We start from the raw sequence: 16141 nt of genomic DNA on the forward strand, positions 1-16141 counted from the left end.
CTGCGGGTTCAAGGTGCCAGCTGCGCCGCTGGACCGGAGCGATGCCTCGCTCGTCCTGGCTATCCAGGCGAGCTAACAAACACCCAGGGAGGAATGATATTTGACTTTGGCTTTCCACGCTGCTCAAGCGACACGTTCAAGGTCTCCCTTCGTTACCACTGGAGACCATCTGGGCACTCCACGATCCAGAAGAAATTAATGCTTTTGAGCAAAATTTGATTTCTATTCAGAGGCTGTACCTGTGCCAGGCGGAGCTGGCCAAAGAGCCGGAGGGGGAAGCGGCGAGAGCTCAGCGCCGGCAGCTTTAGGAGTGAGGGTCAGCGCTTACGGCAGCGCGGGCAGGGACGGGATCTGGCAGCAGGGAGCTGGCAGAGGGCCGTCGCGCTCAGGCACTGCCCATCCCTACGCAGGAGCCTGCTCAAAAGCAGTTTTCCGATTGCAGGTCGCCCAGTGATGCCCCGAGTGGGTTGGCCTCCCCGTGGGTCTACCGTTAATGTGATAAAAGACGTTGGAAGCAGGCGTAGGCGAGAGGGCAGCTGCCTGCAGTTCTGCAGGGGTTAAAGCTGGACCGTGCAGGGGACAAGCTCCTGCAGAGGAGGAAGAGCTCAGCCTGGCTCATCCACCCTTCCTGCGGTACCCAGCTCAGGGAGGGAGAGGCGGATGTTGCTGTTGCCTGTGTCCTTGCAGACGGTGGGATCACCTCCGGAGGAGCAGAGAGGTGAAGAGGAGAAAAGAACCCGCTGGGGACAAAAGTGACAGCAGGGAGAGAGAGGAAGGGGCGCAGGGAGGAGGCTCTGGAGCAGAGCTCGTGGCAGGACGGGAGGTGTGCAGGACCAAAGGCTCCGAGCACTTTTCCTGATGCTCTGGGAGAAGGTGGGCAGCGATTGCTCTTACAGACACGTCTTGGATGGCGAGGAAAGACAAAAAACAATACGAAAAAGAATCGACGTCACTGTCGCTCTTCAGAGAGAGGAAAAAATGAATCTCATGGTAATTGGGCACCTTCTCGTGACTTTGGGGGAGGGAGGGGATCTGAATCCGCCTTGTTTCAAGCTCTGGCGATCCTGGCAAAGCCTCCTCTGCTCTCTGCTGCCTCGGCTGGGGACTGAGCCTGGACAGGAGGGACCATGCGGTCGGAGGAAGGAGAACTAGACAGCGAGTGCTCACAGCCAGGATCTGAGATCAGAGAGAAGGAATGTTGTTATGGAGAGGCTGAAAGCTCGGGGTGGGGATGACTCATGCTGGAGAACATACAGCTGTTGGAGCGGGATTTGGCACCCGCTCGCCAAGGCTGCGGAGCCTTCCCCATCAGCAGAGAGGGGAGAGAGGAGCCTCCGCCATGTCTGTGACCGGGCAGAGGCAGCTGCCAACCTGTGCTGGAGGTGATGGGGAGGGGAACGCTGCCTGCCAAAGCGGGGCCATGACCCGGAGGGGTATTTCGGGCAGCAGGCAGGGCTTAGCAGTGAGGTTTCTTGCTAGCAGGGTCCCTTCTAGCTGAGGGATGTGTACCCTTAGTGCAGGGCCTCGTCTGCTTTCGGCTGGGGTGGGTGATGCCGCCCTGGGGAAGGGGGGAGTCGGAGCAGTGGGGATGGGATGGGGCTGGATGGGTCAGCTCTGCTCAGCCCCAGGGCTGCAGCTGAGAAGAAGCACGAGGTACAAAGCAGACACCCCTCTCCCTTCCCTAGTAATTCGGAAACTGAGGCACAGAGTGGGGATGTGATGTATTCCCACCACCAACTCAGCTGCCGAGGTTAAAAAAAGCCTCGCGATGGCTGTTGCTCACTGCAGCGTCCTTGGCCCGTGGTCACGGGCTGCTTGCGCTGGGAAGAGGCAGAACATTTTGTGGCTGGAAGCAATCTCTGGCTGAGGAGTCAGACCCCCATCCCCTCCTGGGCTGCTGGCAGCCGACGCTCGTGGGGCACGAGGGCTTGCACCCAGCTTTCATCCAACTTCCATCCAGCGGGAGATGCTGTAGCAGCTTCCCCAATGTTCACAAGGCTGCTGCAGAGAGAAGGGGGAAAAACCGTTCCCCCCATCCACCGAAGCCAGGGCAGGCAGGGAAGGAGATTTGGGCAAGGTGTTAGGAGCGGGGGGATGAGCCAGCATCTTCCCAAGGTCCCTTTCAGAGAGATTTTTTGGTATCGTGCCTGGAAATAACCCCAGCGCCAGATTCCCAGCGCCGTGGGATAAAAAGCTCCATAGGCTGCTTCGGAGGTGGCCCCGTTTCAGTGGTAAGTGAAGCGACTGTAAATATAAACAGACTTGTTATTAATCACGTTCTGTAAATGTGGAGTCATTATCTTTATGTGCCTGGAAAAGTAATTATCTCTGGCTTTTCAATAAGAACTTGGAAAAGCCTAAAGACTTGAGTTCTGGAAATGTCATCTGTCTCCACATAGAAGAAAACCTGCATATTTTCACAGATTAATACAAGTTAACCAAATTTACAAAATGAGTGAGTTTTAATATATTTCCAAAGCTTTACGTTAAATGCCTCTTCTCTTCCCAGTGATTTATAATCCCGTTTTGCAAACTTTTCCTGTATCGGACATATCATACTGTACTGTATGATGCTGCATTTTATTCTCTACCCAGTAGTACGTGTACAGGAGACAAGGTGGGATCTGATTTACGGGATTTCTCCTCCACTGCCATGTAAAGCAATTCCTCCTCGCCTGACCAGGCTCACGGGTCGCAGAGCTCCACATAAAGAATTATTTCTTCCGTACAAACAACCAAAAAGAAATGTTTTCCAGTTGAAGGGAACATCAAGCTGATGACTTCAGGCCAAAACGCAGCTCTGTGAAGTTTTATGCAACTGAAAGTCCACAGAAACATATCCACGCTCGACAGAAAATATTTGGGAAGATAACATTGCCTGCTGCATTTACATTCCTGATGTTCCAGCAGCTGCTGGGGGCGGGGGGGGGAAGAGGAGGAGGAGGAGCAGCGAGCGAGATGCTGCAGACCCAGGACGGGCCCTAGCCAGAAGCCACTTGCATTTCCAGCTCCGACGACGCAGCGTTAGCACAAGCTGGGGGGGGGAAATCTGCATTGAAGCGGGTTTTAATTTCACCCAGTGTCTCTAAAGCAGAACACACACTGTATGTTAGGAACTGAACTGAAAGCTAGAGGGAAGGTGGTTGCTCCCATCACATACGTACCCGCCACCTCGGTGGAGGGCTCACGCTGGGGGTCAGGGCGTTTTTAAGCAGCCAGAGGCATTCAGGAGCAGGGGTTTTTTTGCTCCGGAGTAGCTGCATCTGGGCATTGCTTCGTTTGCTTGGTCACGCAAGGGATCGAGATCCGACTCCTGATGGGAGGAGGGGACTGTCTAGGAAGGATTATCCCCAAACGCACCAAAAGGCTTGTCCTTCTAGCTCTTTTCCAGATTTTGGAGAGGTTCCCGCATCAAAATGTTTTGGTTTGTCTTTTCGGTTATATTCTAAATTACTACGCATTAGTGCTTGCTAATGTTGAAGTAACAGAAATAAAAGCTGGAGCGAAGTGCTTCAGCTAAAGCTGGGATGAGATATTTCATAGAAATGCAATATTCTGAGATTGCCTTTTCATTTCAAAACGAGCCATAACATTTCCAGCTCCACATGGCTCTTGGGAGAAGGTAATTTGTATTTTCAACCCTCTCTTGCTTCGCCGGAGCGGGCAGGAGCAGGGCAGGACTTGGGGCAGGTCGGGCTCCTGCTGACAGCGGGCAGGTACAGCAGCTCGGTAAAACCCCGCGGTTTGGGGGAGAGGCGAGGGATCTTCATGATGTCTCATCCTACAGGAGAAATCCCCGGGGAATCCAATGAAACCATCAGGGCCAAATTTTAACGCACACAGAGGGAAATGCGTTTTCAGACCCTGTTTCATTGAATTGCCAAACTCATCGCTGTAGGAGCTCACAAACGAGCTCAAAAGGGGAGAACGCAAGTTGACTAAGTGCTTCATCGGCAGCTAATGCACGTGATGGATGGCATGACGTCTGCAGCCGCACGAGCCCTTACGGCACTGGTGCTCCGAAGGGACAGAGCACACCGGGAAAGCATCACCCTCCGCACACCCGGCTCTCAGCCCGGTCCTTGATGGGAGACCTGCCCTGCCATGGGGCTGACCCGGGCTGGGGTCTGTGTCCCCGACCCCGCCGCGCCTCCCGTCCCTCATTTGTCCCCTCCCTTATTAAATCACACCCTCATTAGTACCAGGCCTTCACTAGCAGCTCGCTGTGCCGGCGCGGCGGGGGAGAGGGCTGCTCCCCGCTCGCAGCCCGACGGAGGGACCCTCTCGGCGGAGGTGACACCAACAGGGTCTGGCAATGTCCCTGCTCCTCGTCCCCTCCGGCGGGACACGGAGCTGTCCTGCGCCAAATGCCCCCTTCCCAAAATGCTTTGATAGGTTTTGCTGATGCAGAAGCCGAGCATCTCCAGTCGGTCACACGAGGAAAATCGCAGGGCTCAGGCGTTTGGGCAGCCATGAGAGGAAAATGTCCCCTCGGACCACAAGCTGAGGACACACCTTAGGTCAGCACATTAAATAGGCTTTAATGGCAATTAAGATAACTGAGCCCTGCATTTCCCAAATACAGCGAATATCCCCAAAGCAGAGATGTACCCTCACCGATATTTGCTCACGTAAATGGTGTCTCTTGCTGCGTCTGAGCACCAGCGCCCCAGGCAGCCCCAGAGAAGGCTCTGGTTCTGCTGTCAAGCCTCTAAAGGCTTGACAATTTAATTTTTAAAAAAAGAATAAATAAATCACCCAATACAATGGCCACAGCCTTTTCTTATACATTCAAGTTAGTTACCACAGGTCAGGTAGGAGCAGGAGGAGCCTGAGCAGTGTCTCAGCACTAACACATTTATCTGCTCCTTGACCCATCAGCTGCATCTCAGCATCTCTCAAACGTTACTGCATTTATCCACATCCCCGCTTCAAATAACATCCCGGGGCGCAGGCAGGGAGCAGAGGTCTCGGGAAGGGGGAAGGACTTGGGTAAGATCCCTTGGAAAAAGAGACGAGCCCAACCTGAAGCTCAGACACAAAGCTTTCTTGATTTGGGATATTCCGCTTCATCCCTGGATTAACGCTCGTCCTCTGCAGTCCTTTCCTCGACAGATTCGGATCCCCCCACCCACATCCCTTCGCAGGCACAGAGCCGCCACGCACAAGGAGCATCTCTCACTTTCTAGGGCTTGGGAGGATGCGAAACGCTCCCACGCATCTCTGCGATGCTCCCGGCAGGAGAGCCCCCCGAGGGTCTCAGCAGGGGATTTCAGCCCTATAGCACCAGAACCGCAGCATGGCCCCCCGAATCCTTCCTACCCTGGTCCCCAGGGACAACCAGTCCGGCAGCGGGGCTGGAGCTGCACCCCGGTCATGTTTAGAGGTGATGGTGGTAAAATTAAACGGACGTGGGGTGGAGGTGTGGGGCCAGAGCAGGGCGATGGGTTTGAAGCTAAGAAGGAACCGAAGGGCAGGAGCACCCAGGCATTTAACAGCACCTTTCAGGGAGCTCATTTCCCTCTGACCAGCTCAGATGTGGAGATTTATCTTGGACACCCGATTTTCCCTCCCCTGGGAAGGTCCTGGGGCCCCCCGGCTGCTCAGCGAGATGAGATACGGTGGCCTCACTAAGATCAACAGCCACAGGGCTTACACAGGGCTGGGATTCACCCAAAGGGCACATTTCCACCCAAAGGGTGCATTTCCACCCAAAACAAGCCAGAGCAGAGCTTGTTTGCCATATGGCGCGGCCAGCGAGCAGCTGGGATGAAGGCAGACCAGCTCTCCACAATTTCATCTTTGCAATTTTCTTCTCTTGAGTGAGAAGATCAAGAGGAAGAAGAAACAGAGAGGGGACGTTTGCTGGCATCCTTCTCCTTCCCTGTTGGAAAAGTCAGATGCTGAGGATGGAAACCTGGCACAATGGCTATTTCCAGGAAATTATTTGGGCTCCAGCATCTCACTGTGCTTGACCCTCCCAGCAAAGGCTGGGCAGGGACAGGAGTGGGCTCCATAGACGGACGAGAGCAACGAGAGCTATTAAACCTAATGGGTGGGAAGTGGCCATGAATAAATCAGCAGCATCTTTCCAGCCATCAAAGCCTGAAACCCTCCAGTATGGAGCGAGAAGCGGAGGGGATGCCAAGGTGACGTATGTCTGGTTTATGATAGGGGCTATTTGATGCTGTTACCTACGAATCCAGAAGACTTGGCCCATGGACCCCCACCCTGCTGCCATGGGGTGGGATTTTGGACCTCACCCCCCAGCCCCGCACAGAAACTCCCTCCCGAGGCCACCCCGGAACACTGGCGAGCGAAGCCTTTCATTTCTGAATGCCTCCGGGCTGGATCTGTGCAGGGGTTTCACGCCTGCCCTGCCCTTTTGATGCCGCGGGCGGGAGAGAAGACGTGGGAGGCATCACCAGTTCAAACCTCCCTTTAACCAGATACACCCTCTAACCATCCAGCCTGGCCTCGGTAATCCCAAATCCTAGGTATTAGGCATTTAATCTTGCATTTTATCATGTCTCCTCTTACCAGGGGGTCCGAAATTAAAAGGGAAGCAGGGAAGAGCTGAGCTTCTGCGGGTTTAATTGGTTCTGGCTGGTGGATAAGGAAGGAAGGAAGGAGGAAAAGGCAGCGGTTTCTTTTGTTGGCTTTCCTTGGCGCTTCCCGAGCAGCTATAATTATTCCGGGAGAAGGGAAGAGATGCAGCATCAGGGGAGGGAGGGGAAAAAATGCCCCCTCCCCGGACAGAGGAGGACCTTGTGTTCGCGTCTCAGCCGGCCCCGGGCACGAGGGAGCCAAGCAGCTCCGTGGAGCTGAGCCAGCAGCCTGGGCTGGAGGCCCGCGGACATGATTTTCCATGATGCAAACCAGGGGGGGAGAGGGGCCAACGCAGGACACGGACGAGTCAGAGGTTTGGTGCCTTTGATGTCTTCCTCCTGCCTTGCAGGAAAGCTGGAGGCATCTCTCCCCGCCCCGGGCCGGTGCTGGGGAGGGTCCTGGTTGGGCTGCGAGCGGGGACAGATGCTGAGCACTGGAAGTGGCAGCAGGATGAACCGGGGACAGAGCCAGAGGGGACGCGAAGCAATGAGCGGGGGGCCGGGGAGCCCCATTTCCAAGCGCTGGGAGCTCCTGGGTGGTACCCAGCGCAGGTCCCAGCTCCGCTTTGCTGATGCCCTACAGGTCCTGGGATATAAAAATCCCAGTTTCCATTCCCTCCCCCCAGCCTGCTACACATCCTCTGGCCATCTCACTTTTTACTCCAGAACAGAAAGCTCGATGCAGGATACCTCACCATTAATGCCGTCTCGCTAGTCACCCCCAGATCCTACCAAGGCTAATCAGAAATGGAGCTGCCTGGGCTAATAAATGCACTTATTTAATTATTATTAGCAGAATGGAGAGCTTTTAATTGCATTTCCCCACCCCCCCAGATGTAACGAGGGACTGTACTTTGACCTCAGTTGAAATATCTATTAGCAACAGGTACGTACCTTCAATATGCTATTTTCTAGATAAAAATAAGCAGATCCACAGCTGATGGGATACAAGAAAAAGCCCAAATGGTGAAGCTGTAATCCCGCTTTTCCATATTTAGCAGGAAAAAGCACGATGTGGGAGTTTCAGCATCCCACAGCAGTGACCACCGGCTGCTGGGGAAGGTCGCTGGGAACCACCGTCTGGGCTGCTGGAAATTGTCACTGCTGCCAGCCTGTGGGAACTGCTGCACCTCACTAGGAAGACGATGAATTTTGGAAGAACCACGCGCACTTAAAGAATAATGCAACCTGCCAGCCACTTAACGCAGCCCAGATAAATGGAACCGACAGCTGGAGCTTACCCAGGTAAAACTGCCAGAGCAAGAGGGCTCTGGGGACAGGCAATGAGCTTGGGGATGAAGTAGGACACTTTCGGAGCCGATACTGCGAGGTCTTTCCCGGTGTGGGGGTGCAGAGGTCAGCACGGCTTTGGGAAGGGGGCAAGACGGGGAGGTGGGGCCTCTCTCACCGCGCTGATGCTCCGCAGCATCCGTGAGCCGATCGCGCTTGCGGGACCAGGCTGTACCACCCTGTCCTCGCTGCCTCAGCTCTCTTCGTTCAGCAGGGCGCTGCTGGTGATACATGGGTGATAAATGATCCAGAAATATGCAGTTTTAGGCCACCGAAGTGGCAAATCATCCTCCAGCAGCGAGCCCGCTACCTTAGACTATTTCCCTGATAAAGACTGCAATTAAGATTAGAGTCAGAATTTTTGCAGCAAATGCATTTTCACCTTAAAAATAAGAAAGAAGCAAAAAAAGAGTGCGATGGATGAACCCTGCTCTCTTTCATCTTCTTTATAGCGAGCTCTCTCTGCTCTACCTCTGCTCCAGTGCCAACCTCAGCCTCCTCGCTGTCCCTGTGCCTCAGGAGCTGGTGCCTCTCCAGACACCTCTTGCAGGGCAGCTTATAAATTTCCACCCGAAGGCTCAGCACTGACACAGATCACTCAGAAATGAACGGAACAACCGCGTCTGGCTAGGGGTTAAATAAAACCCCACGTGTCGTGGGGCCGTAGCATCGTTCTTTCCAGCCTCAGCCGGACCACCCAGCTCGGCAGTTTGTCTGTGGGGTGCAGGGCATCCCCCTTGTCCCGGTTAACAGCCGAGATGTGTGGCCCCCTCAGGTGCGATTGCCATCCTCAGCTGGACAAAATTCCCCTCCCCTTCTCCAGGCTCCTCTGGTCCCCAGCAGGGAGATGGCTTAAATCCCACTGGGATGCAAGGTCGGCACCAAGCGCGTTCCCTGTTGCAGTGCAGGAGAGGGTTTGCAAGGAGAAGCTAGAAGAGGCTCAAAGCTCCTGGCAGCTGAGATGTGCCAGTAGATGTCCATTTATCTCACACTCTCATATCTGGAGAAATAGCAGAAATCCAGAATTCAGCAGGACCCCCAGCCTCCTGCAGGGCCAAGGGTTGGGTGCAAACCCACAACCTAAACACAGCACAAGAAGACATCCCACTGCCCCCCGCCCCACGCTGCACACTGGGAGATGGGGCAAGAAAAAGAGGTGTCAGGACGGTTTCACGTAACGACGTTGGCTACACACGCATTGCAGGAACATCCCTGGAACGGCTGCTCTGCCGGTGTCCCAGGCTGGCACGCTCCAGAGAAAAGGTGCCCATAAACAGCATTTTGCAGCTTAAACCCATCGTGAGAATTAGGCTCTGCCTGCTCCCATCCAGCCAAGCACCCTCAGCGTGTTGCTCCATATGGCAACCATTACCGCTTGCGGCAACCAGAATAGTTTGCACCATGCACACACACACACGCTCTCTCCCCTGCCAGCCTCCTGCCCTTCCTTGTGCATAATCAAGCCCACATGCTAACGAGCAGGCGTGCAAAGCCAACCTGCCTCCTCCCGCAGAGAGCGTTTGCCGGGGCAGGGGTTGCCGCACAACTTGCCTTGCCGAAAGGAGCCCGGCATGAGCGCTCCCGGCAAAAGGACGGCTCAGCCTTTCCCTGCTCCATCGTGTGCTTTGGTTCTTGGGGAGAAACATCCAAAAGCTGCTTCTCCAGACCCAAGGAGCAGCCGCTGTGAGCTCCTGCTTGCTTGGGACAGGCTTGGACGCAGCGGCGGTGCAGCCAGGCAGCGCGTGCAGTTGTTTAACAAGCAAAGCCAGTAATGCTGTTTGCAATTAAAACAGCCCAGCCCTTTCCATTGTGAGGCCTTGCTTCTTGCCGCTGGACCTCAGCAAGCTTCAAAGCCCTCGGCTGGTGCTTCTTGGCACCGGGCGAGTTTTCCCCCTCTTCTCCAAGAACCTCACTGGAAAGGACTTGGTTGCTTGGGCCCACAGCATGTAGCAGAGGTGAGGAGGCTGGATGCATGGACAGAAATTCAGGAGGTGAAATAACACCAGTTACCGTGCTTTGCTGAGAAGTTTTACCTAGCAAACATCAAGCTTTGTACAACCTGTCCCAGTCCATACGTGCCTATACATATGTATCTGTAACCCCGACTGGTTGCTGCAGCCTGGCACCCCAGCGCAAGTCCAGAGACGGTCACAGCCAATCGGCCATCAGTGCAAAGGCAATGACAAGCGTGAAAAATGGTGGTTATAATCCCTCTGGAGAGGATTAAGCCATGCTGATTTCAGAAATCAAGACGTTTTATGGCCACCTAAGGACTGAGCAAGGGAGGAGACACTGGCAAAGGGACCTGGGATGGACTGAGCAGGGACAACCAGAAACCAGGGTTTTTTCTGGGAGCAAAAGGGATAACTTTCATTTAGGGAACCTGACACTGTTTCCCCCAGCAAGTTTTCAATTACAGCCTGGCTAACAGAAAATCCTGTAATAATTATGTCAGCGTTGCAATGTTATGGAAAATACCATCATGAGATCAGGTCTGTGCCGGGCTCCTCCAGCAAGCAGTGTGGCAATGTGCACAGGCTGGCCCGCACGCCTGCTCCCCTCCGGCCTCTCCTGCTCCCCGCAAAGATGTCGGGGCTCAGAAACCTTCCGGGTGCCCGGAACACCATCAGGTTGTGGGTACACACCGTGGGTTTCTCCCACTGTAAGCACGGGCTGGAGGGGAGTCAATGACGGTCTCAAGGCGTGGTGGCTCGCGGAGGAGGCTCTCCAGACCTCTGATCCTCTTCAGCATCATAACCTCCATTGGTGGTTTTTTTCTTGGATATATTTATGGCTCTTTCCATGTTGCTTTCCATGTCCCACTGAATATTGCATGTGCTACCGTTCCCCAAGGACCAATAGTCTGTCGAAAGTTGATTCTTTGCAGGCTTTTCTAGAGCTGCTAAATGGCACCTCTTCTCTTCCCCCCGGCATGATTATATCTGTGCATTTACCACTGATTATATTTGCAGGCACATTTGGGTGTGATTATTAGCTGAAACCTGTCAAGGAGTCAAGCTCAGTTGTTAGAGCATCTCTGGGGGCTGCACTCGAAAAACAAAAGCAGCATCTTTCCTTTTCACGGGGGCACGTGTCGGAGGCTCAGTAGAGCTGGGTGCTACCCATGAGGGGTCCAAGCCACCCATGAGCCATTTATTCCCATCCCCCTTGCCATGGGGGTATTTGGCTGCAGATCCCGACCCAGACATGGACAGCAAGAAGCAAGGACTAGGAGCTAAAAACAGGGTAAAAAAAGGTAAGAAACGGAGGAGAGGAGATGTGCAGGTCCAAAGGGAAGGTGGGGAATCTGTACCATGAAGCAGGGACCTTAGAAAGCTCCGTTCCTTACAAAGGTGCTTATAGGGATTATTATTGTTAATTTATGTAGATCCACACTTGCACTACAAGAACTTAGGAACTAATTAAACAGCAACCGAAGAACAGCCTGGCCTCGGCTCTTGCCCAGAGCAACTCCTAGGAAGAAAGGATCCCGAACCTAGAGGGAACCCCAGCTGTCAGAGTGCTGCTTTCCTCTATATGCTGCTTAATCTTCCTAGAAATGATATGAAATTTGGGATGATTTTCTGGAGAAGTAGTAAAAAAATAGGCTCACAAACCCTGGAGTTCTCCTGAGGCAACAGTGCAAGCTCCTTTGGCATCTCAACGCTACAAAATGGGTTCCCTCTCAGTGATCCAGGGGAAAGGGATCATCTGATGAGCAAAGATTTTTGACACCACGTTAAGTAGAAGACTTGGATCTGGTCTCCAAGCGACTGTGTCTAGATGAAAACCAGGGAAAAAAAGAAGCCATTTGGGAGAGTAATTTGCTGACCCTGCTAACAGGCGCTGGAGCAATTACACACGTGGCTCTAATAGAGAGGAAAATAATTAACACTCTGCCAAGGGCTCAAGTGGTGATTTTATGAGTCCTGCTGAAGCCGAGCTCCCACAGGGGTATCAGGGCAGGGGTTTTTTTTCATTCTTTTGGGACTATTTCATGATCTCATGCGCAACTATTGAATTTTTCCATCTATGAATTTATGCTGAGCTGCCTGAGCAGCAGTGAATTAGCTGACCTTCCTGCCCTGCGAGGAAAGAGCTCCAATGCACCTCACCTCCGGGACCACCCAAGCCACGCGCCCACATTACCAACCCCTCCAGCTGCTGATATTTCCTGGCCGATGGTTCCGAACGTTAGCCAGCACTTGCTGAACATTGCAAGGAGCTTTTCTAGGTTAATCACACTCAGAGCCTGTGCAGGCAGGCGTAAGGAAAGAGGAGAAAAATCCTGTCGTGTTATTATGACAACGCATGCAATAAATACTACTGAAAGCATCCTGTACATCTCGCCTGCGGGGATTCACCACATCTGACCTCAGTCATCTGAAAATCAGCCATCCTCTGGGCTCTCCCAAGAGCTAAGGGGGAAAGTCAGCATTTCCACACATCCGATCCCAAAACAGCTGTGTAAGGGAAGGGGGATTAATTCATTTCCACAGATGCTGGTTTATTCTCCCTTGACCAGCACAGGAGCTGAGATACCTCAGATGAGATGTTCAGCTGATGCCAGCTGAAACAAATCACACTTTTGACTGGAGCTCTTGCCCTCGAGCCGGGCAGTTGATGCTCCCGTGTTGTAGCTACCTGCAGACAGGTCTACACTCATCTGGATGATGCTCTCCCTTGAAACTGGGCAAGAGCAACACACGATGGTCCCTCACGGTCCAAAGCTGTTTGGCTTCTGCTCAAGAGCAGAAGAGTGTGAAGAGGGTAACGGAAGGTAAAACCGTCTGTTATTACAGAGTATCTCTGCCATAGCAGGTCTCGCCCCATGGGATCAACAGAAGACTTTGTTTTCTTTATCCCTTCCAGTAATTAATCAATTTTACTGCTAAACAAAGCCGCCTCTTTGAAGGGGAGGTCTCCTACTTTAAATCTTGTTTCAGAGGAAGCAGTAGATGATCCTAACCAGACGTGTCTTCTTAAAGGGATGCAGTTGCTACTGCTCTGGCTGAAGACTCTGGAAGATCAAACAGTGCTCTGAGAATTCACTTTACTACTTCATATTCCTCTGCGAAGACGCTGTTACCCAATTTCCACCATCCAGAAGGACTTAAACACATATTCCCAGCTCTTCCCCACTGATGAAGCTCATACAGAAACTTCACATCCATCTCACTGGCGGATAGAAAGCTCCTAGGGAGGACATGGGCAGTAGCATCTACCAGAAGCTCCATCATCTCACCATAAAGGCTGTGATACCCCGATCGCTTGGGTGTTAGTTAAACACAACACCTGGAATGAGAGCCAAGGCTCATGGTTGACTTCTTCTGCCATGCCAAGAGTCTCCAGCTGGGGTGGATATTGTTTTTCGGAGGTATTAGCATATTATGCTCCTCCTGGTTATCACCACAAGCTCTTTGTGGCTACAAGTGGACAGGGTTAATTTTGTTACCTTCTGTGCTCACGTCCAGCCCTTTCCTTTGCAGTTATAAGGGCCAATCTCTGTATTTTTATCGCACCTGGAAGAAGGCTCCTTGGCTCCACGATCAGAAGCTCTGATCCAAGTTTATAAAGGTTTTCCATTTGTAGTAGATGTGGAGTTGTTTGCAACATCCAGCTGGAAATATGGTGGCAACATGCAAGAGTGCTATCCGCTGCATCACTCTGGGTGTTTAATGTAATTTGTTTGTAGATAGATGTAAACAAGCACTGGCTTTAGGGCAAGAGAAAAGCTTTGGCAGCTCTGTCGTGCAGATAACTCTGTAACTCTGTGCAACAGTAAAAAAAAAAAAAAAAAAAGTCTGCTTCCTGCCCTGCTTACATCAAGTCCTCCTGCACATTTTATAAGAGAAACTGCCTGGATATTAAAAAAAAAAAAAAAAAATTAAATTACTCACTCTGCTCACTCTGAAACTGGTAACATCGAACACAACTATGTTTTGATCCAAAGCCAAAACTGCTTTATTTATTTGAAATGTGATTCCTTTATCTACTGCCTGGTTTACGAGTTGTTTAGGGCAGTTTCCTTCCAAATGGGTCGCTCAGCACAGAGTTTTGCAAAATTCTGGAGAAGCGGAGAAAGCAGCAAGGAAGACATGAAAACCGTCTTGGCTGACTTAATGGAGAGGAGGGTGGGAAAGGGGCCTCCCCATCCCTTGGGAAAGCATTCCCAGAGCCGCCTTCGCTGGAGACCTGCTGCGAGGATGCTGCAACCACCAGCACCGCTCTCCCACTCACACCAACTACATCTCCGATGCTCACTTATCCTTCCAGCCCAGCCTGCGATCTCTAACTGCTGAGCATCACAGGAGCACAAAGATCCCGACAGACTCCTCTGTCAACACAGGATGCTTTCTCCTTTGAGCACTGTGCAATTCCCACTCATTTTGGGTCACCCCATCCTGGCTCCTGCTGCAGCGGTGGGTAGAGAGACAGTGCTCCTGCCTGCAGCCCAGTCTCACTCAGGCTGGATGGACTCGGTGCTGCTTGCTCCTATTTATTCTGGGCTTTCTGGCTGTGGGAAGGGTCTACAGCCCATCTTGGTGGGAGCAGGGGAGGCTGCGTTGCTGCTGGGGCTGTGTTGCTGCCGTCCGAGAACATCTTCATGCTGTTTTGTTACGGGATTTGGAGAGGCTGGTGGTAAAAGCTGGGGGTCTGCCTTCACCCTGCGATGCCCAGGGACACCCCGTCCTTTGCTGCCCAAGCCACCACCTCCGGGAGCGATGCAGGGTCAGGGTGGACCTTTGGGAGAGCGGATGTTGCTGGGAAGGTGGGGAAAGGAAGGATGGGGGTAAAGAGAAGGGGAAGCTGCATGTGTGTGCAGCGTTCATGGATGGGAAGAGAACTGATTGTGGGAGAGCGGCAGAATTAACTGATCACATGAAGAATTGATTGATGGGGAAGCAGCTTCACAGGGCATGGAGCTGAGCAGGCAGGGAAATCCCGCAGGCAGGGGAGGGAGACCAGAGAGAAGAAAAACAACCCGGGGAGAAAAACAGAGAAGGTGCTACTGAGCTCTGAAGACTAACCAGGTTAATTCTTTCAGCACATGGGGGTCTGGCACAGCACAAGAAGGAAGAAAAAAAAATCTGTTTCGGGGGGTGGGGGGTGGTCAACATTTCAACTGTTGTTTTTCTTCTGCAATGAAAACACTTGAAAAGTTTTTCACTGAAACCAAAGAGCAAGACCCTCCCCAGCCATCGACTAGCAGCAGAGACGTGCTTGGGAAAAGGGAAATTTATATTAGAGCCTCTTCTCTGGCCTTTTTCAATTTCATCCATAAGAGAGACGAATTCAAGATGGTGCGAAAACCATCTGGAGAGACTCATTGAATAGTTGTGTGGTCCCACTTCGTAATGCAGAGACATACCACAGCTTCCCTGTGCTTCGTTTCTGCCAGGGATAACAAAACCCAGAGCCGCGTGCCCCGGGTACCTGAGCCCAGAGCAGAAAAGCTTCATTTGAGTTTTAGGACGGTGCCTGAAGCAGAGGCGTTTTGACAACCCCGACCCGCAGAGCTGCTGGCTCCCAGCACAGCCACAACCCCAACCATGGAAATCATCCAAGTTTGAAACAACCTGTTTTGGGGTTGTTTTTTTTTTTTTTAACACTTGGGTAATTTGAGTCAACTCAAGCACAGAGCTGAAAGGGAGCTCGGACAACGCTCTGCAGGTGGAAAAGCTTCTTAAATCAGCATTGCTGCAAAAAGCCACTTTCTGGCCCAAAAGTACCCACCACTGATGACACGTGGGGACGTCAGGTTGACACTGGTGAATCCATAACCCCGTTTTTGAGGACAAACCTTACTGCAAATGCAACACCTACGTGATCAAAGGCACCAGTGCCGCGCTCCGAGATGGGAGCTGGTCAGCCTGGCAGGGAAGGGGTTTGCCGGGGGGATGCCAGAGCCCCGGTGCCGGCATCTCTCGGGGCGGTGGCACAGATACCCTGCTCACACAAGTCTTCAGCGCATTTCTCAGAGAAACAGCTGGAAACATTCCAGCAGCAAATGTATCTGTCTCCAAAAGGGGGGGGGAATCTTGCTTACATTAACAGTGTCTGGATGGTGAATAATGTAGAGAGGAGAAAGTGTCGTGGGGCAATTAATAAGCTGAGGCTGTACTTGGTGGCAAGGATGTAAGAAAATATTAGGGGAAGTGACAAGCAAAGCCAATAAATAGTGGAGCAAATGCATTATTTGGGGAAAGGACCAGCAGTTCTGCTGATGGCTGGGGTGCAGC

The 16141-nt window shown here is 52.4% G+C and overlaps 1 long non-coding RNA gene across 2 annotated transcripts; it reads left to right on the forward strand.

Annotated features, from left to right (window-relative positions):
• The first annotated feature begins 1111 nt into the window (after window positions 1-1111).
• On the forward strand, window positions 1112-13647 carry LOC142419447 (uncharacterized). Of its 2 annotated transcripts, none has more exons than XR_012778554.1 (3): window positions 1112-2231; window positions 7610-7853; window positions 12887-13647. It is a non-coding gene; the product is annotated as an uncharacterized LOC142419447 (long non-coding RNA). The 2 variants fall into 2 exon arrangements; XR_012778553.1 differs by lacking the exon at window positions 12887-13647 and adding an exon at window positions 8351-12520.
• Window positions 13648-16141: the final 2494 nt, after the last annotated feature.

The sequence above is a fragment of the Mycteria americana genome, chromosome 21 (assembly GCF_035582795.1).
Source record: "Mycteria americana isolate JAX WOST 10 ecotype Jacksonville Zoo and Gardens chromosome 21, USCA_MyAme_1.0, whole genome shotgun sequence".
NCBI classification, from domain to species: Eukaryota; Metazoa; Chordata; class Aves; order Ciconiiformes; family Ciconiidae; genus Mycteria; species Mycteria americana.